Below are 24093 nucleotides of genomic sequence, written 5' to 3'. Positions count from 1 at the left end.
CTTCCTTCTCTGGCTCCGCAGCGCCGGAAGGAAAATCACCTCTCCCCTCCCTGCAATCTTCTGGGACATGTCACAGATCCCAGAAGATTGCCCAGCCATTCACGTGCATGTGTTGTGCACACCCGGTTGTGAAGCCAGTTTCTGAGTTAGAATGCCGGTGCCTCGGAAAGGAAGGGGAGAGGAACGAGGCTTCCTACACCCGCATCACTGGACCGTGGGACAGGTGAGTGTCTGATTAACCGGTTCCCGACCATGTCATGCCTATATACTGTGGCACAATGGTTCTCCTGGGCGAAATTCCTTACGGGCACATCCTACTCTATTTTGGCCACCAGAGGGCGTGCTGCATGGCAGGGGACCCGATGTGCGTGGCCGGCAGGCATGATCACCGCTGGCCACGTGTGATTGTGTGCACAAGCACCAGCACGGGGATTTGTGTGTGTAAACATGCAAATCCCTGTGTTGTCAGGGGAGAGGAGCCATGTTGTAGCCATATCTTCTAAGTAGGAAAAACTATATGTCTCCTCTCCTAGTCAATCCTATCCCCATAAAGTTAGAACACACTGAGGGAACACACAATTAACCCCCTGATCGCCCCCTAGTACTTACCCCTTCCCTGCTAGTGACATTTACACAGTAATCAGTGCATTTTTATAGCACTGATCACTGTATAAATGCCAATGGTCCCAAAAAATGTCAAAAGTCTCAGATCTGTCCATTGCAATGTTGCAGTACCGCTAAAAATCGCACATCACCACCATTACTAGTAAAAAAAAAAAAAATCAATAAAAATGCCATAAAAATGCCATAAATCATATTGAGCAGGTCTAGACAATACTACAGAACAGCACAAAACCCTTCTGTGTGTACTTTCTTCCTCTCAATATCGATATACAGTAACTGTATGGTACTTAGTCACGTTTGTTTCTTTTTCTAATAAACAGGATATAGGGAGAAATACAAACTTCATATTCATAGCTTTCATCCAAGAGATCTATGGGAAGTACCGTATATTGCAGTAACAATAAATACCTGTAGTTTCCAAATGTGGCCATACATGTACTGATAATCTTAAGAGCAATGTTTTACACCTTCTCTGCCAATATTTGTATTGTCCATTGGCCATTGCAAATGTTTGAGACCTAGAGATATATGCTTGAATCTTGAATAGACATAGTATAGAAGATGCAATGATATCAGGGCCATATCAGTGCTTGTGTGAGACTCTTGTATGATTGCTTTCATTGCTCAACTCCCATACTCAGAGCTGGATGTTCTTTACTGAAGAATATAAACACATTAGATACACCCCCTCTGCTTGGATCAGTTCATGTAAACAAAATGTTGCCTTGTTTTTCTGATCCTGACCAAGCTTAGAGTATTGGGAAAATTGACATAGTTACATAGTTGGTAAGGTTGAATAAAGACATCAGTCCATCCAGTTTAGCCTGTTTTGGTGTGAGTGTATGTCAATACTGTTTCCCATATATTGCGCTCACTGCGTTGCCCATCAAAGAGTTTTTTTTTTAATTATCGACACTCCTTGTTGACATCACCAACTGTGGAAGGGAGTTCCACATCCTTACCACTCTAATGCCCCGTACACATGGTCAGATTTTCCGGCGGAAAATGTGTGATAGGACCTTGTTGTCGGAAATTCTGACCATGTGTAGGCTCCATCACACATTTTCCATCGGATTTTCTGACACACAAAGTTTGAGAGCAGGCTATAAAATTTTCCGACAACAAAATCCGTTGTCGGAATTTCCGATCGTGTGTACACAAATCTGACGCACAAAGTGCCACGCATGCTCAGAATAAATAAAGAGATGAAAGCTATTGGCTACTGCCCCGTTTATAGTCCGTTTTATGTCACCGCGTTTAGAATGATCGGATTTTCCGACAACTTTGTGTGACCGTGTGTATGCAAGACAAGTTTGAGCCAACATCCGTTGGAAAAAATCCATGGATTTTGTTGTCGGAATGTCCGATCAATGTCCGACCGTGTGTACAGGGCATAACAGTAAAGAACCCTTCTCGCAGTTCAAGGTTAAACTGCTTCTTGTCCAACTTCATTGAGTTGCTGTGTGTTTTCGTAAGTGACCTGCGACTTATATGAGATGATTGTTCTAATAAGATTGTTCTAATAAGAAAGAAAAAGAAAGGAGACTAATAGCTATACAAACAGTATTGTCAACTTAGCAGATTGAAATTTACTGACATGGCACCCAAAAGTTACTGGCACAGCCAAGTTTTTACTGGCATTTCCAAAAGTTACAAAATTACAGTGCACATTTCAGTATTTAGGCTACAAACAAGTATGATAAGCAATTAGCAATGTGATTTAAGGTAGATATTAAGACTAAAAACCTATTTCTTATTTTATTTTCAATACAGTAAGTAAGTAGCTCAGGAACAGGACTCAGGAGGGTTAGAAATTTGGATGGGCAGACACGCACACATTAAATTGACTCTTACAGTAACACCGACAGCAGTGTACAGCAGCACAGATAATAATTAAACCTCACCGACATGACACGTCCCCTCAACCTTCCCCTCCTCCACGACACTGTGACAGTCTCTCTCCATGCTAGGTGTTCACTCCAGTCCTAACAGCACTGACAGTCCTGATCCTGGCTTGCATTGCTCCGTCTAGCAGACCGGCACATGAGGTTTAGGCCGCTCCGCTCGGCTCCCTTGCACCATGACATTGCATAACATGCTCAGGAACGACCTCTGCCAGACTAGCCCCCCACCAGCTGCGCCCAAACACACTGCAGCAGGCACTGGTCTTGGTGCATGTGCAGTTTTGAATCGAGCAGCACATATTTTTTACTGCCAAACTTTTCCTATCATTGTGTCAGTTGTTTACTGGCTGCCAGTAAAAATACTGATGGTTGGCAACACTGTATAAAAGAAAGGTTTATCTTTGCTTTATTGCCTATTGGCAACTGCTTACTTTGTCTAATGGTAAATCTGGCCCTGTCCATTTTTGAAGTCTATGGGCATCAATGTAGATGATCAAACCTGCTTCATAATAGGCTGTCCACAGGTGAAGTGTACAGCAGCCCAGTCCACTGTAAAGTGGGCAGCTAAACAGTACAAATTTAAAGTCATAACAATTAACAAGGAACTTTACTGTTCCCTCTCCCCTAATTTACTTCTAACAATAAATTTCCTTCTGTTCATTAATACAAATTCATTTAATCTCCAGGAATCTTTGTTTCGGTTATCTCAAACAGTTACAACACAAACTGTGAAAAAATGAGGCATTCCAATGTAATAAATCAAGAACAAAAGGAAAACATAGATTATGTAAGCAGCGTGACACTTGTCTCATCTGCGATATTTCTCGGGACAATTTCTTATTTAAAGACTGTCAAAGGCCCACTCTGTTATTATTTTCATAGAACAAAAGGCTCTTAGAAATCAAACCTAGTTTTTATTTCCTTTACTCTGTGTTCTGGAAGGATGTCATTGTTCTATGTCTAATTGGATCGCAAGATGCATTATTAAAAGGCATATGCCTTTGTGAACGGGGTGAAGGCATATTCAGAGTGAAGCTCAGCGGCTCTTGTCGCCTTTTGAGAAGTGCTACAGAAGGAGTCGGCTCTACGAATTCTCCCAAACAGATGCTTATGCTGTAATTTCAGACCTTACTTCTGAGGCTTTTCATCGCAGGACTGCACAAAACAATATGTTCTATAGATCTGATTTATTATTTTTGTAGCCATAGGGCTATACCTCTAATAAGTCAACATATGAACTTTCCTGACAGCCTCAAAGTATACAAGGGTTATTATTTTCTGAAAACTAGTGCTGGCTTTAATTGAATCTAGGGATAAAACAGGAGGCAGACATATGGCAGTATCAGCCAAATTCTGGGCACATAATTACTGACCAGCATGCTTTCCTATTGATATGCCATAACCATTTATTACAGTGAGAATTCACAGACATTCCAATGTGTTTGTTCAAAATTCTGAACAGTCTAGATGGGTACTGAACAGAATGGATTGAATTGTGTGCTATCAAATATAAATTGGTGAAAACTCTTGTGCCCCAGAGGCAAAATGTGAAAAATTCCATCATTTAAAATATTTTCCATATACAGGAGCTAAATGGCTTGCTCAATACAACACTATTTTAGCCAATACAACACTATTTTAGCCAATAAAGCGTCTTCCAGCTCAGTGGTGGATATAGTCAGCAAAGGGATTCTGTGCAAGAACAACGTTTACTCCCTGCTTAAGTGAAAACAAGAAAAAAAAAAACATTCAGGTTGATTTACTAAAACTGGAGTTTCCAAATTTTGGTGCAGCTGTGCATGGTAGCCAATCAGCTTCTAACATCAGCTTCTCCAATTAAGCTTGACAGAAAAAAAAATGGAAGCTGATTTTCTCTCCAGAGCTGCACCAGGTTTTGGACTCCAGTTTTAATAAATCAACCCTAACTGTGTATAGACAGATGCAGACAAAGAGTAGCCTTTGTAATTACCTCTTATCATCTATAATTTTCAAATGAGGTCTTATATAAAGCATTCCCTTCAGTTCTTGCCCAAGCAGACACAATTTTTAATAGACGTCTTCTTCGTGTCTCAATGGCAGTTAAACAGGAAATGATGGAGGTGCTCACTACCCAACACCTCCTGGATATTTTAAACTGGGAGAATGGTTTCGGCTTCATGAAGACTGTGTACTGCTTCTCATTTGCTCTGTATGTGAACAGTGTCCAGGTCAAAGTGACATTTTGAGGTGTCCTTTGTGCAACATCACAGTGTGTCACATTTAAATAGTTTGTCTACCCATAATCCAGCTAATAAAAGCATAGAGACATATGTATGAACTGTTCTTTCCACTGTTTGTCAGAAGGAGCCAAGATCAGTCAAAACACTTCCTCCAGATATAACACCTAGAAAGGGAGCACCCCCACTTTGCCAACATCCAATGGATATATGAAAGGATTGAGAGAATTGAAGGTTCTCTCAAAAACTGGCGGACTTTGTGGGCATATCATATCAGGCAGTAATTATAAAAAAAAATATCACTTTATTACAAAACAGATTAAAATGACATATAACAGACAACAACACCCTATTACTAGACAAGTTCAACAGATACCCAATAAAACAGACATAGAGGTATGGATCCTTTCATTGGGGTAAATGAAAAGTCTGTGATAGATACAAAAATAGTATGTATGTATATCAGAAGATACGGTCCATGAACTCCTCCATGCTTGCTTGTCAATGCGTTTCACCATTTAATTGCTTCCTCAGGACATACTGGGTAAGTGCTGATACTAAATTTTAAATGATACAAAAGAAAGATGAAAAGTATAAGTATCCACATTTTTAAACATTTGTATATGCACAAAAATATTAAACATTTGTACATATATATAGATATAGATCTATATATAGATCTATATCTATATATAGATATATATATATAGATATATATCTATATATACAGTATGTACTGTATATGCATCTTGGAAAATTACATATAAAAAGAAAGACACACCACAACACAACACCACATATATGCTTGCCTGATAGGCCATGAAACCAGGTATTGAGTGACACCACACAAGACACAATACGAATAAAATCAATCCTGCCAGGGATCAGCTTACTGGTATTGAAGGCATTCAACATACATATGTAACCCATAAACGAAGAGGAGGGGAAATGGGATCCAACCTCCTATTTGACCATGGTCACTGATAATTCTATAAATAAAACAATATTCTATAAAGTGTTTCTCAATCTATGAGTTATATAAAGTCCAGACCTTTCACATAATATGTCTTACCTAATGAGAGAAAACTGGTGTAGAACTGGTGTAGAACACAATGCATAGGGATAGGGGCCACACATTCAGCCACTAAAGGTCAGGAGTAGATATCTAGAGGTACATAATATATACTTCCATGTAATTAATCAATCCATATGAAAAACACACATAGAGGGCTCAACAATATAAAACACCTGTCATGGCACATTGGCTAAAAGGGTGAAAAGTGTTAATTTCTAGTAATTATAACTGCATTCAATTTATTCATTAATTCATTTGTGGGGGGGGGGGGTTAGGTATTATTGTGCAAGACAATTTTTACAAGGGGAAGTAGGGTGCAGTCCACATGTCCTTAGCACACCCACAGACTTGCAAGTAATGCTGTCTGAACCGGTGGGGCTCAGAAATAGATCATGTCTATGTTACTTTGTGCCATATGTATTCATAGATCTCAAATGATTATTCTGAGTACATTGACTAGACCTAGGAAAAATATGGATGTTTATGGTGTATATGTATGGACACTGCTCACCCCATGACAGCACATATGGTTTACTGGTTTGAACTTTCCTCCTGAGCTTCTGGGAAGAAGACAGTGAGGCAGTCAAGAAGGTGCATCATTCCCTCACTGTGATTAACGATCAGGCGTTGTTTGTAGCTCTTCTCTAAATTTGTATGCTATCTCATCAGTTCCAGTTTAAAATGTAGCAATCGGAATATATTTTTTGTTTAGTGTTTTTTTTTCTAGACTTCTGTATAGAAATGGCCACAACATTTTAATGGTAATTTATACAGTGATCCAGGAGGATAATATAAAATTAAATAAATAATGAATAATAATTAAAAATGAACAATGGTAAACAAATGTCTAAAAACAATTATACAAGTACTAAAAGTATAATACTTATGGGTACAGCAAATTGGATGGAATTCCCATAACACCCATACCCACCCATCTCCCATAACCTGAGCTTCCTCATGGGATGCTGTCCACTTGAATTACAAGCCTTCTAATAAAGAAAGATATAACACTCATATCAATACAAAGCTTTTGATCACAGAGAAAAATACATTTATTTACATAGAGAGAAAAAAATATATAAATGAAAAAAAATGGATGTAACTTACATGTGCACATTCAGCCCGAGGATATCCTTACTCACCCCAGTCTTTAAGAACAGTATATACTGCAGTCAAATGATAATTCAGGGAGTCTGCAACCACCACAGAAAACCAAGAACTACAGGTGACCATAGGAGGCATTCAAGGACCACCTAAAGATAACATAGATAATAATAATGTAATTAAATTATATATATACCTGGTGTCCTGTAATGGCGAGTGTGTCCCTGTGGTTCCAGCAGCGTCAAATAGCCGGACAAGTGGCCTTAAATACTCCCATCCGGCCAGCAAGGCCGAATGCGGAAGAGATGATCGTACCATGCATGCGCCACTCACGTCACATCCTCCGCTCATCCGGCCATTGCTGGGTTCTATGTCTAAACTGCAAAAGGGTGTGATGAACTCCCTCTGGTGGTTGGAGGGGGATGCTCACTCCAATGGCAGAAACCAAGTACAGGAATAGAGTACCCTGCTTTGGAGAGTCTAAGTCCCTGGGTGTTGAGCGTTCTTGCAAACTATTGTTTGTAAGTTTATTTGTTGTATTTTTCCTTGTGTTTTTGGAGAACTATTCCCATCCTCTGCTATATAATTTAATTACATTATTATTATATATGTTTTCTTTAGCTGGTCCTTGAATGCCTCCTATGGTCACCTGTAGTTCTTGGTTTTGTGTGATGGTTTCAGACTCCCTGAATTATCATTGATTATAGACAATACTGTTCTTAAAGACTGGGGTGAGTAAGGATATCCTGGGTCTGAATATGCAAATGTATGTTAAATCCATTTTTTTCATTTATACATTTTTTCTCTCTGTGTAAATACATTTATTTTTCTCTGTGATCAAAAGTTTTGTATTGATATGATTGTTATATCTTTCTTTATTAGAAGACTTGTACTTCAAGTGGATAGCATCCCCTGAGGAAGCCCAGGTTTTGGGGCAAAACATGTTGGGAATTCAATCCAATTTCCTGTACCCACAGGGATTATAGTTTATGTACTTGTATAATTGTTTTTAGACATTTGTTTACCATTGTTCATTTTTAATTATTATTCATTATTTATTTAATTTATTTATTTAATTTTATATTTTATTTTTTTTTTTTAGACAGTTTTATCATTGTTTAAATAAAATAATTGTATATCATCCTCCGGGATCACTGTTTTAATATTTGCACCTCAAAAATCCCACAAATCCCCTTGTATCTATTTAAATTAAGGGATGTGGTGCTTATTTTACTGTTTTGTTCGTGGCTAAGAATTTATAACATTTTAATGGTGTTTATCGTGTCTTTGTCACTATTGGGTAGGTCTAACCTTACTAATAGGACCATTGTGCCCATTTATGGTTGTAACTGAAAAAGGAGTAGAGTGGCTATTTCAAATGTATTTGTCAATTCCAATGCCAATTTGTGCCATTGGAAATAAGAACTCAATGAAATTTTCGCAATGAGGATGCCAACAATGTGGATACAAAAAATCCCATCACTCTTAGTCCAGAGCTAAAAAATGTTTTGTCTAGTGTTTATGGAATAGAAAAAAGGGTTTTTTTGTTGTTCAGGGATCATTTATTATCCAACACCACTATTTTGAACAGTAAATAAATGGAAATCAGGCAAAAAAAACCTTGACACAGAGAGATTCTAGCCTTTCCCTTCTATAATAACGTGTTTTGTTGCTGTATAAATAAAATGACCAGACTTACTTTAAAGCATAACCAAATTCTAAGAAAAAAAACATTTTGGCAGAAGATATTTTGTATGTTTTCTCTACCAAACACTCCTTTAGCTTTCCCCTGGCAATTTTTTATTTTTACACTTTAGTGTGCATGTGCCTGGGTTACATCATCACTGGTCTCCCAATAGCCAAAGAAAAAAATCACAAGAGGCAGAAAAAGTGGTGGCTGTGGAACAGTAACAGGAAGCACAGGGCTGTCAGTACTGGAGGGCAAACTAGAAGCTAAATCTACCAGAATGTGTAAGTATGCTACACTTGCATCTTATGAAAAAAGCTCCCTTCCCTGCCCCCTTCCCAGAACAATATTAGTGTAGAACCCCTTCACGCAGCAGTATCAATCAGATCCACCTGTCTTTTTTTCAGTTAGATCTGAACAGAAGTGCAATGTTAAAGCAGAACTATAGGCATTTTTTTCATTTTGGTGGTTATAACCCATGTCAGGTGTTTTTTTTGTCATCTGTTTCCCATTAGGGAGATTTCTCTTCGTTTCATATCCCATAGCCACAACAGGAAGTGAGGAGAAATCCCTGTAAATTAGGGGAATCTCTTGCCACCCCCTTCCCCCATATAACCATTGCCCATTGGAAGACTTCCCCTCTATTACTGTTCTGGTGACACCCCAAAATTTGGTATTTTCTTTTACTTTCACTTTCAAAAATAATAGTAAACAGGACAAATAAAAAAGGGGGAATCTTCCTAATGGGGCACAGGTAGCAAGGGGGCAATAAACAAACTGACTAGTATGCTAATCCACCTACTTTGTCCAAAACTAAAAAACAAAAACAAAAAATGCCTTTAGTTAAACTTAATCTATAGGCAGGAGGATGTAAATGGACATCTGTTCTTTTCTTTGACCAATCCACTTACCCTCAATTCCATCTAGGTCCACAAAAACAAAAAACAAATTACTAATAGTTTGTGATTTTTTCAAACCTAAATGTGATGGATCAAAGGCAATCCAAACAGATGCATGTATTGGTAAATCTGCCTCCCATAGACTTAACATGGGACAGTTAAGCTCTGTTTTGTCCCCCATAACACGATGGATGAAAAAGTGAATGGACAATCTGTTAATGGACTCCCTGCTGATCAGACCCATACATGTACATGCATACACATATTTTAGCTAATATGACCAGCCAGACACAGGATCACTTAGAAACAGCAGACATCTAAGCATATATTGCAATACATGCACCTAGGAAACCCCCTTTTTAAAGGAGATACTAAGACACATTTAAGGTTACAGAAGGGTAAAAATGGTTAAATTAATATGTATTTATGCATATATTTATTTTAAACCCCCATTAATCGATGTGATAATTTTATCTCTATTTTCCTTAATATAATTATTTTTGCATGAATCACAAGATAAAGTTACTATTATAGAAGGTTCACTTAAATGGATCCACTTGGCCTTCACCATTTCTGTGTGTTACTCTAGCAGCTGGGAAGCAAATCACATCATTTGATATAAATTATACAGTAACATGAACTTTGTGTTGCCATGTCAGCTAATGGGGTCTAAATCACAGCCTCTCCTCGGCACATGGGAATAGAAAATGGCCGTTGAGAGCCATGAAAAGGCAACACCTTACAAAAGTTTATTGAGATGGCCTGGGATAGGGATGTTATCAGCACAATAAAGTGCATGATTTCTGCAATTAAACAATCAGACACAAACCACTGTAAGGAAATTAACAAAAGTAGGCACGATCCTCAAATGCAGTTATAAATTTAACATTTGTCATTATTATTGTAAACTGTTTCATGGCATTTTTCACATTTTTCTAGCTTGTTAATAATCAGAGTAGTAGTCAGCCTAAACAAAGACAATGTCTATTTGCCTCCATTCAAAGGATTTCGATGGAGAAATAGCTTGTGGATCATAATGTTATTCCTATTACACTAGTTAGTACTACTATTCAGTTTAGACCAGAAGACCAACAACAAACAGATCAAAAATGTAATATCCTTACATACAATATATGCTTGTTGCAAACCCTTTCCTCTGTCTACTTTAGAAAATGGCTGCCACATAGTACAACCTAAAAGTTGATCACTGGTGATTTGGCAGTCTTTACATTCTTGTTTTCATCCACTTGGATGCTGTCTGATTTCCCCGGAATGGCTTTCAGTCAATGGGCACAAGGCAAAGACTTATGCATGCTCCCCCCAGTAACAGAGCTGTTAGCAGTCTCATAGTTACTCAGTCACACAGTCACTAAGCACATCATCAGCTCAAAGTGTGTGTTCTCCTAAGACCCACTGAACCTTCTTCCTCCACATCATAATTTTGCAGTGGGGCAGGGCAGGAGGGCTGCATCATCAGCTAAGGACTGTGGACAGAAGGGTAAAGGGTGCATACAAAGTCCAATTGCAACACAAACAAACAGTTGGAGGGTCCAAAAAGCTTTACATTTGTTTTACAAATGACAACACAAAATATCTAATGTATTTCAGAGGCTTAGAGGCTTTCCCCTTCCTAAGGGTTTAAACATATGCAGCAAATTCTTTACTTGTGATAATTTGTGTAATTTTTGAGTCCTTATAATTACTCATTATGTTTATTCTCTGGTGAAGGGGAAGGACTCTGAGCATATTGATCTTCAAATTTGGGCCCCTTGTGAGGAACACCCCATTTTTTGTCAAGAGCTGATTCATCAGAGACACTGGAGTTGATTTACTAACAGCAAATATTTCATTTTATTTGATTTCAAGGGAGTTTTCCCCAAAACCTAGTAAATGGGGTGAAGCTCTGTTGACTTTTATCATCCAATCACATGCAAGCAAAAAATGTTGTTTTTTTTTTGCCTGCATGTGGTTGGCTATGCTTTGCAAATTCAAACTGTACCACATTTACTCAGCTCTGGGGCAAATTCCCTTGCAAAGTTAACGGCCTATTTGCCTTTAGTAAATCAACCCCTCTGTGCTCTATTACATTCCGATCAATGTTCTAATGATTTGAGTTCAGTCCCTTATCTCTACTTGCTTCAGGGAGGTAAAGGAGACTTTTTTTTAGGAAAAAAGTTGAAATGTGTGTATAAAAATGTTCATACCTTTGCTTTACATGATCATTTGGAAGAAAGAAAGGGTGTTTTGGAAAACTCAGAAACAAGTACATTATTTACAATGTATCACATTATGATTAGTGAAAGAATATGTTCGAGTTATCAACATTATTTACTAAGATACTTATATCATCCTTTCAATAAAAGTTCCACCTTTAGTGCTGTGCTTCTCAATCTCCATCCCATGAGCTCCAAAATCACATCTTTTCAAGATCCTGGTCATTTGAAAACTTTATTCTAACTTTTTATGAAATTGAACATTTCATGTTATGTTGCCTTCAAATCAGATTCATATGTTCAAACTCAGCTTTAACAAACTGCTTTAGCAAATTTGGAATGTGTAGATGCTTACTGATCGCTATTGATAAAATATGGAATACCAGAAAATGGGTTGAGCAGCAGTTTACCGACAACATTGAAATAAGACACATTAGTGGAAATACCTGTCATATCAAACAGAAGACAGAATTGCAGCTGATAAAGAACAATTTGCTGACAAAAGAGGACAAAATCAAGCGATCTATCAGAGGCAGAATTAAAAGTATACACATAAGAAAGGATGTCATTTATAACTGATATTATTTTTGGAATTTTTAAAACTGAAAACAAACCTTTGTTTGGCTTGTCAGTTATGTCTGGAATTACTACTCAGGTATATTGGCACTCTGTAAGCACCATCATATCAAGGGATGAGCAAAGAAATATTATGCCTTCTATAAGATTTCAGCAAAATCCACCTCCACATTACTGCTTTGCATTTCGCAGAAAATGGCCCAAGTGCAATTTTACATTCCTAGAGGGATATGCTTTGGAATCAATTTGCAACTCTGTAAAAACAGCAGACAAATGATATGACAAGGGGAGCAAGTAGCTAATCAATATTTGTTGTAACAAGAGCACTCCTTTTCCTAAAACTTAGTGGGGCATTGTTTCCTTTTTTTCCATTTCCCCTAATTTTATGCATTGAAGATTTAGCGCCCAAAATTCTATGCACAGATTACACTTTAACCTTGAAATTGGAATGCAAAGCCAGTGCAGTCATCTGCATACAAATGCTTACTTGTTAGTGTTTAGCAGTGTAGCTTACAGTTAATTGCCTATTGTTCTAAAGCTAAAGTTTATGGAACAGCCGACAAATTAAGGTTATGGTGAATAAACAAAGTTCATTTACATTTCACATCTAGTTTTTAGGCCTTGGACAAATTGATTATGATTTAAAAACCTTTGTACTCTGTGAATTATTATTGTCAGATCAATATGAGGAGGGTACTCTCACAATTATATGAGGAATTAGTTATGCTTTCATTAGTCCAGCATGAGCAAACTATCTGTTGAATAATAAGTAGAGGCATATTGAGTAAACAATGTTGATAAAGAAGAGTGATTTTCTTAGCGGCTAACTTTCATTGACGTTTATAAACTTTGTGAGTAGTATCATTTTGTGCTGTAGGAAAAAAATAGAATTAAAAACTTTTAGATGAACTTTAACATTTTATTATTCCTGATATTGAGGAAAAAAGTAGCAGCCTAGGGAGCAAGGATAACTTGCCACACATTTGTGGCAGTGTTAAATTGTAAGCCTTTTAACTTGCTGCACATTTTCACTGCCAAGTTGTATACTTGCAGAACACTTGAAGCACAAGTTCTAGTTTACATTTTTCCAATTTGTAGCAGATTTGTGTGGCAAGTCTCTAGCAAGAGCAAAGTGCAGCGGTGAGTCTACAGCAAGAGCTCTGCAAGTCACAGTGACCCCTGTGGTGGGATGACTATTGCACAACACAACTGAACTAGAACTTGCAGAAGACTTGCAGAATGTTTGCAAAGAAAGGTGATCTGGAGTCATGCAACGTGGATTTGCTGCAATTATGCAACAAACTTGCGAAGCCTGGCAAGTCTAGCAATAGCTTAGCAAATCATTTTCAAACTTGCAGCTCAATTGCTTGCTAACTGGGATTGTGGCCAAAGACTACTATGGTAGATCTGATGTGCATGCACGACACAGTAAGTCTCAGGCTTCTCTGTAGAAAAGAAGCAAAACTGTCCAGCTCTGCCTAACATTAGTGTTTGTGAATGGAGGAGAGGGTAGCATTGGTGATTACTGTTAGCCCCACTTATGAGGTTAGCTCCACAACAATGGTGACAGGTCTTCTTACATGCAGTCAGACTGCTGCTTGTTGGAGCATATTCCAGTTTTAATATCACAATAATCATACCACTCAGCTAATGATAAACATGCAGAACTTGTACAAAAGGGTCTTTTGCAAAGAACTCCATAATCTCCTGGAGAAGCCAGGAATAAATGCTGAATTAAAGGCAGCAATACTTACCTTAGTTCCAATTGTCCGATGCCTGCAGGGGCACCAGTATTGTCTTCCTGGCTTCTTCCGGGTGATGGTCTTTATCCACCTGGATTGGCCTGTGCAGAATGACATCACTCACCCACATATGGCAGTCAACCATCAAGGCACACTGGAATGTCCCGGAAGTGTAAACTGAGCTGCACAGCTCCATTTACATTCTGCATAAGATTTAAAATCTATGTTAAAATGTATTTTATTGCAGAACAGACATGCCATCTGTTGGCAAAAAATAAAAAAAATGCCTTTGGTTGCACTTTAACACTTGTGTTCCATTATTTTCCTTGCAAACGCTCTACTGAGGCAATTTCATTGGACATTAAAATGGCAATTGGCAGTGCAAATTCTTTGGACAGTAGAATGGCAATCAGGAAAACTGAGGCCCCAATAACAAAGTGATACTAAATCAGATATGGTCAGAGGAGATGGTTTGCTAGATAATTAAAGCCAACTCTCTTGTCAAAAAAAGGAAAAGGAAGATGTATGTATAGGAAGAGGCACTATTTACTTGTTTCACTATTCATGTCTCCAACCTTCACTGTCCTACAGAGCTACAATACATTGGCCAAAGAATCTTCAGCATCCAACAATTATGGGTGTTTCAGATCCCTGCATCCATCACTATACACTATGGTTTCACTTGCGGGCTACTACACCACTACAAATTTGCAGGGACACAGTAATGACTTAATTGCTGACAGCTGGAACCACAGCCTGGAAGAGTCATGTGCTGAAGATTTTTTGGCCAGACACTCATTAGGTATGGCAGTAGGTGGAACATAGCCCCAGTAACAAAATAAACCTATATCAGAGAGGTGCACAGAAGGCACAACAAGCATTTTCAGACTTTAGTATTTATTTTGTAACATCTGTGTATTTTAAAGTAGATGTCCAGCTTTAAAAAAGTTTAAATAGTTGGTTAGGACCAAGATGGCCCAAACAAATTATTACCTTCACTAACAGATGCAGTGGCTATGTGCACTGTATGAACAGTATATAGCTTGTGTTCCGGGAGTGGAACAGGACCTTCCCATCCCAGTACCAGAACAAAATAAAGTTGGGCAAAGCACTGTTCAACCATTCACATGGAACTTTGTATTCAATGAATGAATAGAAAGCTACAAATGATTGGCTGAGGCAGAGATTGAGACATCATCCATCTGCCTTTCCACTTCAGCCAATCAGGGGAAGCTTTGTATTTATTCATTACAAAGCTCCTTGTGAATGGCTAATCAGTGCTCAGCCTGACTCTGTTTTGTATCGAGCGTGGGACAGGAAGTTCCTATACTGTTGCTGGAACACAGTGCTGTATATTGTGTGTAGCTGAGGTTATGTACAGTTTATACGGCACACACTGCATCTGTTATTTATCGTAATAGTTTGTTTGGACCAGCTTAGTCTAAAGGAATTTTTTAAACCAAGTTGGAGTATTGATACTTATGTAGTAGGTTGCTTCCTTACCAAGTATTAAAGTGATTCTAAAAGAAAGAATTAAAAAAAATAAACAAAAAACATGTTACACTTACCTGCTCCGTGCAATGCATTTGCACAGAGCAGATCTGATTCTCCTATTTTTCTGGCTCCTCCCCCCTGCTGAGTGCCCCAAATAGCGAACCCCTTGCTATGGGGGCACTCGAGCAGGCTCACTCACGAGCTGCACTCTGTGTGTCCATTCACAGACAGAGCGTATGGCCTGCCCCTGCTCTTTCTCCTCATTGGCTCACCGTCTGTGATTAAGAGCAGCAGGATTCAATGCCTCTGGCTGTTTTGTGTGAGAGTGAGGAGAGAGATACCGGGAAGAGCCACTGCTTACATGCACATCTCTGGATCGAGATGGGGCTCAGGTAAGTATAACGGAAGGCTGGGGGGAGCTGCACCCAGAAGGTTTTTTTACCTTATTGCATGGAATGCATTACGGTCAAAAACCTTGAACCTTTAGAATAACTTTAAAGCAGGAATGAATCATACAACCTTAAATCTGGTGTAGTGAAGCTTATATTTAACAGATCACACCATGGATCTTGCAAAGTGGATGGCAGACTTAGCTAGGTGTATATATGTGGTTTCTAAATTCAATTTTAAAAGGGCAAATTTATGTGCAATCTTCAGAACTAAGTGTGAAGAAAACTGATTAGAAAGAGAAGATGCAAAATAGTATACATTCAAGGTATAAAAAAGGTTTGTTATATCTGCCTACACCAAATATCTGTAGAGATGATCAACTGCTTTTAAACTCCATGCATTTTGTTTTGTCAGTTACCTCCAATAGGACCTGCAATAAGCTGCACAAACTGTACAGTAATTGCATTCTGTTTAAGTCCAGAACACATGTAGCAATTCACTATGACCTTTTCTTGTACATGAATGCCCTTGACACCGACATTATGCAGCAGATTGACCCCCTACTCCTTTGTTTCCCTCCTAATAGTACATTAACCTTTAACTATCTCGGATGATACGCTAACACAAAATGACAGATGAGCGATACGCAAGCTAAATGGGTATAATGATTATGAGGTAAATGTGCCAATTGTTTTTCATGCTTTTGTTCCTAAACTCAAGTTCATTTTGATTCATGTAAAAATTTGTATTTTACAGAAATCATAAAAAAGGGAATTGGTCAGATTTTTTAAAACATCCTTGTTTGCACTTGTTACTAGGAAAATTAACAGACTTCATGCAGATCAGGTACCATTATTGCTTACATTAACCTTTCTTGAGCTCCCCTGCTGCCCCTGTTAGCTCTAGGAATCACAAAAAGGATTGGCAAAATTGGAGATTTTTTAGCAAAATCAGAAACATTTGGGTAAAAAGATAGAAAAGGAAGTTGCAAATCATCATAACATAGCTTTAAAATCAGAAAAAAAAAGTACAAGTCCAGAAATAATTTTGAAAATTTGCATCATAATGGGACAGATTTTTTTTAAAGGTTTAGTTTTTTCAAAAAGTTGCTGAATTTATACATATTTCCAAAACACTTATAAATAATGGTGCAAGGTTCTTTAAAAAAAATCTACACCTAGATCTAAATATTTTATTATAGAAATAAGGTTACAGTAATTATATGTTAAAGCGGGGTTCCACCCAAATTTTGAACAATATCTGTATGTATTCTCTTCCTTGCCTAGATGCTGACATGCCGTTTAAAAAAATTTAAATCGCCGTAATTACCTTTTATTTTTCTATTCTTCTTTGCACTTCCTGATTCTCCTCCCGTGGGAGTAGGCGTGTTTCTAGCCTCTCCCAGACTCCTGGGAGCTAGTCTCAGGCTTCCCAGGATGCCACTGAGCATGTGCGGGAACGAGCGGTGAATGCTGGGAGCACAGCATTCACCACATCCACTAAATAAATGCTTGTGGGCTTAAAATGCCCACAATGAAGATGGAAACCGCCTGCAGTGAATAATATAAGTTATTCTTTCCGACGAAATCTGACACAGGCGGACATATTACACACAATATGTGAGTATGTAATGCTGAGAAGAAAAGTTTGTGAATGAACTCAAAAAAAAAAAAACGATAGATAAGTGGACCTCCGCTTTAATAAGGACAAATGTATCATGTTTAATTTTGATTTAAATTGCATTTTTTTAATTTTTTCAAGTATTGACATTATAAATAAATAATCTTGGGTGATCGACTTTCAATGTCCCCTATCAACTCTTTCTTTTTTTTCCTGCCCTTCCCTGCTGCCTATGTCAGTGACTCTAGGTTAAATTAATCATTTACTCCAAGACTACTCTAGACAATCTCTTGAACCCACCTAGTTTTAACCACTTGCCAACCACCACACACCGATTAATGTTGTCAGAATGGCGTACCTGTATGTCTCTTTGAATTTGCCGCCTAGTGGTCGCTCGTACGCTGCCAGCGGTGCGCACAACTTCCCCGCACCGCGGGAGTGTGCCTGTGGGTCCCGCAAACTCGATGTTCACTGGAGGCTTGTGATGGCGGCGAGGAGAGACAGAACGGGGAGATGTAAACAAAGCATTTTCTTGTTCTGCCTAGAAACATGACAGGGATCTACTGCTCCCTGTCATTGGGAGCAGTGATCTCTGTCATGTTGTAGTGAGCCCATCCCCCCTACAGTTAGAACACATCCAGGGAACACAGTTAACCCCTTGATCGCCCCTAGTGTTTAACCCTTTCCCTGCCAGTATCATTTATACAGTAATCAGTGGCTATTTGTAGCTCTGATCGCTGTATAAATGTCAATGATCCCAAAATAGTGTCAAAAGTGTCTGATCTGTCTGCCATAATGTCGCAGTTCCAATATAAATCGCAGATTGCCACCAATACTTGTAAAAAAAATTAATAAGGAGCAGGGCCCTCTGATTCCTACTGTATCAAATTGTATTGTATTTGTACTGTCTACCCTCAAGTTGTAAAGCGCTACGTAAACTGTTGGCGCTATATAAATACTGTATAATAATAATAATAATAATAAAAATGCCATAAAACTATCCCCAATTTTGTAGACGCTATAACTTTTGTGCAAACCAATCAATATACACTTATTGCGTTTTTTTTTACCAAAAATATGTAGAAGAATACATATCGGCCTAACGTCAATTTTGTTTGGGTGCAACGTCTCACGACCGTGCAATTGTCAGCTAAAGGGACACAGTGCTGAATCACAAAAAATGCTCTGGTCAGGAAGGGGGTAAATCCTTCTGGGGCTGAGGTGGTTAAACTTGTTTTTCAAGTTTACATAATATGGGCCTACCCCTTAGTCAAAGTAAATAAAAGTTGAATCTCTTTTTGCTGTGTAAGATGGAGACAGGCATGTATTTCTACAAAAAGAGGTCTTTAATTAAGGAAACACATTTTAATATCATTCTTTTATAAAAAATAGTTTAAAGCTACATTTCAGAAATTCAGCCAATTTGTAAAAGTGCAGACACATTATGAATTAAATCCAATAAGATGAATGCCATCTTCTGGACTTATCTCTATTATTTACATCTGACAGGTTTATGGCTCTGCTGAGGATACACTGTGGGCTGTGAGAAGAGAGAAGCACACAGAGCAGCTATGCTCACCTATTTCCTCTGCTGCCCATTCAGAGAAGCCTTTGTATTTTATGAATTTGCTCACATAATGCAAAGGCTTCTGTGCTTGGGCAGGAGAATTGAGGAAGTACCCAGAGTTCTATAAACTTGCCAGATGTAAATAATAGAGATACATCTAAGAGGTTGGTTTGCAGTGTAACTTCTCTTTGAGTTAATCTGATTTATCCAAGTTCCTAACACTAGATTGCGAACCAAAGCTTCTCCGTGACATTGCTATTCAGTCAGTGCATAAAATGTGAACTTTCAGACAGATAACTCTAGTTTTTAGCAGAAAGAAGCCCAGTAAATCCACGTATGCCTTGCTGCCTAAGTACAATTTCCTTTATACACTGTATATTTCCAGCCTTTTCCATAAAACAGTCTTTGACCCAAAATAAACCCATATAACTTTCAAAATGGATTAACGGGATAATAAAAGATTAGGACATTGCATTTATTGATTAGTTATGTAATTATTTCTGAAAGAGGCGCTATAAACTGCAGATAATAGCTTTGTTCCAGTGTGAGCACAAGCATTACAGCATGCTGACTAGGTTTGTACTGTTCTGTGTGCTTTGTTTCAGTGAAAAGGTGAACTTTCCAAAATACTATCTGCCTCTTCCATGATTAGAGAATTTCAGCTGATCTTTGACAAATGCTTCCATTCTTTTGCTTAAAAGGGGATGTACGGTGCACAGTGTTAAACCCTTGGACACTACAATTTTTCCGACGCACTGTTACTCTCTAAGCGCCACATAAGTATTTTTTTTATGTACACTTTTCATTCTAGAAATATGAGGGCTTCCATTGCTGACCTTCTTCTGAAAATTTGAAAAGTTACCCTTTTGTCTATCTTCAGTACATTTGAATCAAAGTTTTGGACAAGCATGCAGCAAACAAAAATCTGAATTCCTTATCTCTATAATTTTCCAGCTTAGTGAGGGTGATTTTCTAAAGAATGTTCTTACATCAAAGTGAATACAACACAATAAATATAATGAAGTTACTATGAGTGCCTGGTAATTACATTTTTAATGTAACATCTTTTTGTCTTGATTTGGATACAGTTGATGAGGATTCTGGCTTTTCTGCTATCTGGGGCTCCATTAAGGATATTTCCCATAACTTCCTGTTCCTGTTACAACAATTTCACCAGACAGGAAGTGAGTAGAAATCTGAAACAAAGACACAGACAAAAATAAAAATCTGGCAGGGGTTCTATCTTTCCCCTACATTGCTAAAGAAAATCATTTTTATTTATGTGTTTCTGTTGGAGTTTTTCCTTGCCTCACTCCTGTCTGGTAAGCTGTTGTCAGCAGTGCAGGAAGTGAGGGTAAATTTCTCTAGTGGCACACCCGATAGCACTAAAACCCGACAGGATTTCTTTCAATCCCTCTCTACTGTATAGAAAAAAAAAATCTTGGCTGCATATACAATTTAAACAGGATTTTTAGCCTTTACAGTATATTTGTCTTGTGGAAAACATTTTATTGCTGTGTATATGTGCACATTATTGCAATTACTCCTGCCACACTTTCCACTTTATTTTCATTTTAGGATCAAAATTTTGGTTTCTGTGTCTAGTAATATAATTTTTATTGGATAGTTATGCATTCAATTTAAAGTGATACTAAACTAAAAAAAAATAGCCTTTGGAGTACAGAATAAAAATAAATAATTAATAGCAATAAACTGTTTTAGGTTGGCATATAAATATATATTTGAAATCAAACCTTTATTATTTTTTGGCTATAACATGGTGTGGGAGGACTTCATCTAGTCACGCCACTCCAGCTTGTGTCATAAAATAAGAGAGGGGTGAAGCCTCCATTAATCTACATACAATATCACACCTCCATTGTATTTAGCTGGTTAGTAGGCATGGAGGAGAAGGGAGAGAATGGGCTACTATTTACCACTGTGTATGCGCCCACATGTGTGACTCTATAGTCACATGGGCTGCTCAGATGTGATAGGAAGAGAAATGTTCAGCATAGAAACTCACTGAAAACTGAGCATGTGCAGAGTTGCCACCACAGCTGCAAAATCATTAGCTGAATTGCGGACAAGGACAGAAGGTGGAGCTAGAGAGCAGCAGGATTAACCAGGTTTTTTGCAGAATACAAAAAACGAATCTCATAGTTACTGAGTGAGTATGAACAGCATATAATATAGCATTTATTGACAGTTTGTTTACGTTGTGGGTTTAGTGACACTTTATAGAACCACATTGCTGATAGCATAACAACTCATTAGCTCCTAACATAGTGACAGGTGAGTTCTTATGGGAATATATAGCACTATAGCTATAGAGATACTGTAGAGCAATCAACTCTCCTCCCAATGTCATTAAACAAAAAGACTCTGCAGAGGGCCCAGAAGAAGCTTTCCTTGCAGCGGCACATAGAGGAACTGTACAATTATACAGTGTATACATGCTTCAGATTTAAGCATCTCTGCATAAGACTTCATTCGGCTGAGTTTGTCAACATGATGGAATGTCTGGGAACTGGGAAAGTCACCTATAAATATGACAAGTTACTTGATAAGGACTGTAATCCTACTTTGATTGCAAAAATACCAAATTCTGAAAACAATTTAGTGAAGTAATTAGTCTCCTTAAGGAGGTGTAATCATGTCAAAGTAAACATTTGTCTGTTTTGATTTCTGATGACATTGAGTGGGATTTTCCTTGCGTGTAGGAGTGCTTGCGTCACTTAATTGTTTTCCGTAACCTCAAGTCACCCTAATCCTGCTGAGGAGCTTGTGGGGATAATAACACCACAGAAGACTTCAGAGCTGTCAGTCCCTTATCGCCTCTGTAAACAATCCTCCATTAAAACAAAGCTTTGAGCAGATAATAAAGAAAAAAAATCAACCAAACAGAGGAAGCAGATATGCAAAGGTGGGAAAATCATTTTTGTGAATTATCTATAGAAATGAAATGGAATTATTAATATACAGTGTTATAGCCTATTTAAATTCTTCTTCTTCTTAGTTTTCGTCTTCTTCTTCTTATTATTATAATTATTATTTCAAATTGAAGTCCCCCACCTTCCATTACTGTTTGCAGGCCCAACAAAATGATAAGCTAAAGTACAAAAATTATCCCCGCTGTTGCCCTCAGGAGCACTAGTCAATTTTTTTTTTTTTAAAAGTTGACTTACTAAAGGCTAGGGAATTGCCCCAGAGCTTTGTAAATGGGGTGAAGTTTCATTTCAAGAAAAGAATACCCAATCACACGCAGGGATAAATTAAAAAGAAAACATTTTTGCTTGCACATGATTGGATGATAGAAGCCAACAAAGCTTCTCCTCATTTGCTAAGCTCTGGGGAAAATTTCCTTGTAAGGTGAACAGTCGTTTTCCCTTTAGTAAATCAGCCCCAGTGAAAAAAATGTACCCTGCATCGGCCCTGTCCTCAGTTGTTGATAACCAAGGAGAACAAGTGCATGCAGTGAAATACAGTTCTCCCCCTAGTGGGTAATTAAAAATTGTAGGCAATAATGCAAATACTTTGTAAGCAGGTGCAGTTAGCTAGTCTGTCCCAGAATAGTGTGTTATAATAGAGAATAGAGTAATCAGGTGCCCTTTTGCATTTTGATGTCATGGGTGAGTCAGTGCCCATATTTAAACCAGGTTGGGACTAGCCTTAGCCCTGGAAAGGGCCTGGAGGACAGGGAGAGGTAGTCCTGCACTCAAAAGAGATGGCTGTAGCTATCCTGTCTCTTTGGATGGTGGAGGCTAGTGCAGGTTGCAAGAGGCCTTTTAGGCCGACCAAATCTTCCCTAAAGTGGAGCTATCCCCCTGTGAGACTTGAGAGAAGTGTACTGAAGCAAAGGTGAACTGCAGTGATCCTGTTTTAGGAACTACATGCAAGAGGTTGTGAGATAGACACAGAGAGCCTAAGGCAAGTCAGGGCTCTCTGAGTGAGTACTAATAACCCTGGGAAGAAGAGACAAAGAGTAAGGGAAGATGGCTTAATAGAAATGTACTGTGTGCTGCTTTCACATGTGACTGGTGCAGATCTATCTTTTTGTGTGGACAGTTCTTTTTTTGAGATATAAACACTAATGGCTGGGAAAGTTGTGGGGAGGCTTCTGACATGGAGATGGACACAATATGATGGAGAGTTAAGGTTTCAAACAGGAGGGTTGTTGTTCTAGTAGGAAGAAGTGGTGCATGGACTTGAGCTTTTGGCACCAATACACAGTCATTTGCAAGCCCCCTTACAAGCTGATATGTGGGCAAACAGCTAAATACATTTTAGACTGACATATTCTATATGGGAGCTGTTTTACTAGCTGGAGAATTTATATTTCTGTCAATCCACAGTCATATGATTTTCATAGCTCTGCCACATAACACAGCCTAGCTGGTAGCCTGACTTTTCTGTATTGGAGTAAAGCAATTCACTGATACCAGACTTCTAGTGCTACCACATCCTTTTCATTCAGAACTGTATGCACTGGTGTTTTAAAGTGGACCTCCTTCTCCTTATATTAAAAGGCCACCATGAATGAAACCAATCTTCCCACGTGCCAAATCTCTGTTCCACCACCAAGAAAACCCAAGCTGCCATTTTAAAAGTAGACATCATGCTTCTTATTCTGCATTTCCTGTCCTGGTCCACTGATTATGTCAGTGACCTGATGAGTAGGATCTTGCACATCTAACCTTACACATCATCCCTGGGGGAACAAAGAGTCTTTCCCCTTGAGATCTTCATGAAAGTATGGGAGAGATTCCAGTCTACAGAGGAGACCTCCCTTTAAGACACTGGTGACACTGACTAAATCACCAGTGCCTCAGAAAAGTTAAAGTTAAATGAATTAAAATGTATGTTCATAAATGCAGAGCTGCATGCACAAGTCCTTTTTAGGATTGGTGATGGAAAGGTACACTTTAAGCTCATGCCAACCACACAGCATATATTGTATGTGTGGTGGCAAAGAGGGTGCT

The sequence above is a fragment of the Aquarana catesbeiana genome, linkage group LG02 (assembly GCF_042186555.1).
Source record: "Aquarana catesbeiana isolate 2022-GZ linkage group LG02, ASM4218655v1, whole genome shotgun sequence".
NCBI classification, from domain to species: Eukaryota; Metazoa; Chordata; class Amphibia; order Anura; family Ranidae; genus Aquarana; species Aquarana catesbeiana.
This window is presented reverse-complemented; position numbering follows the sequence as displayed.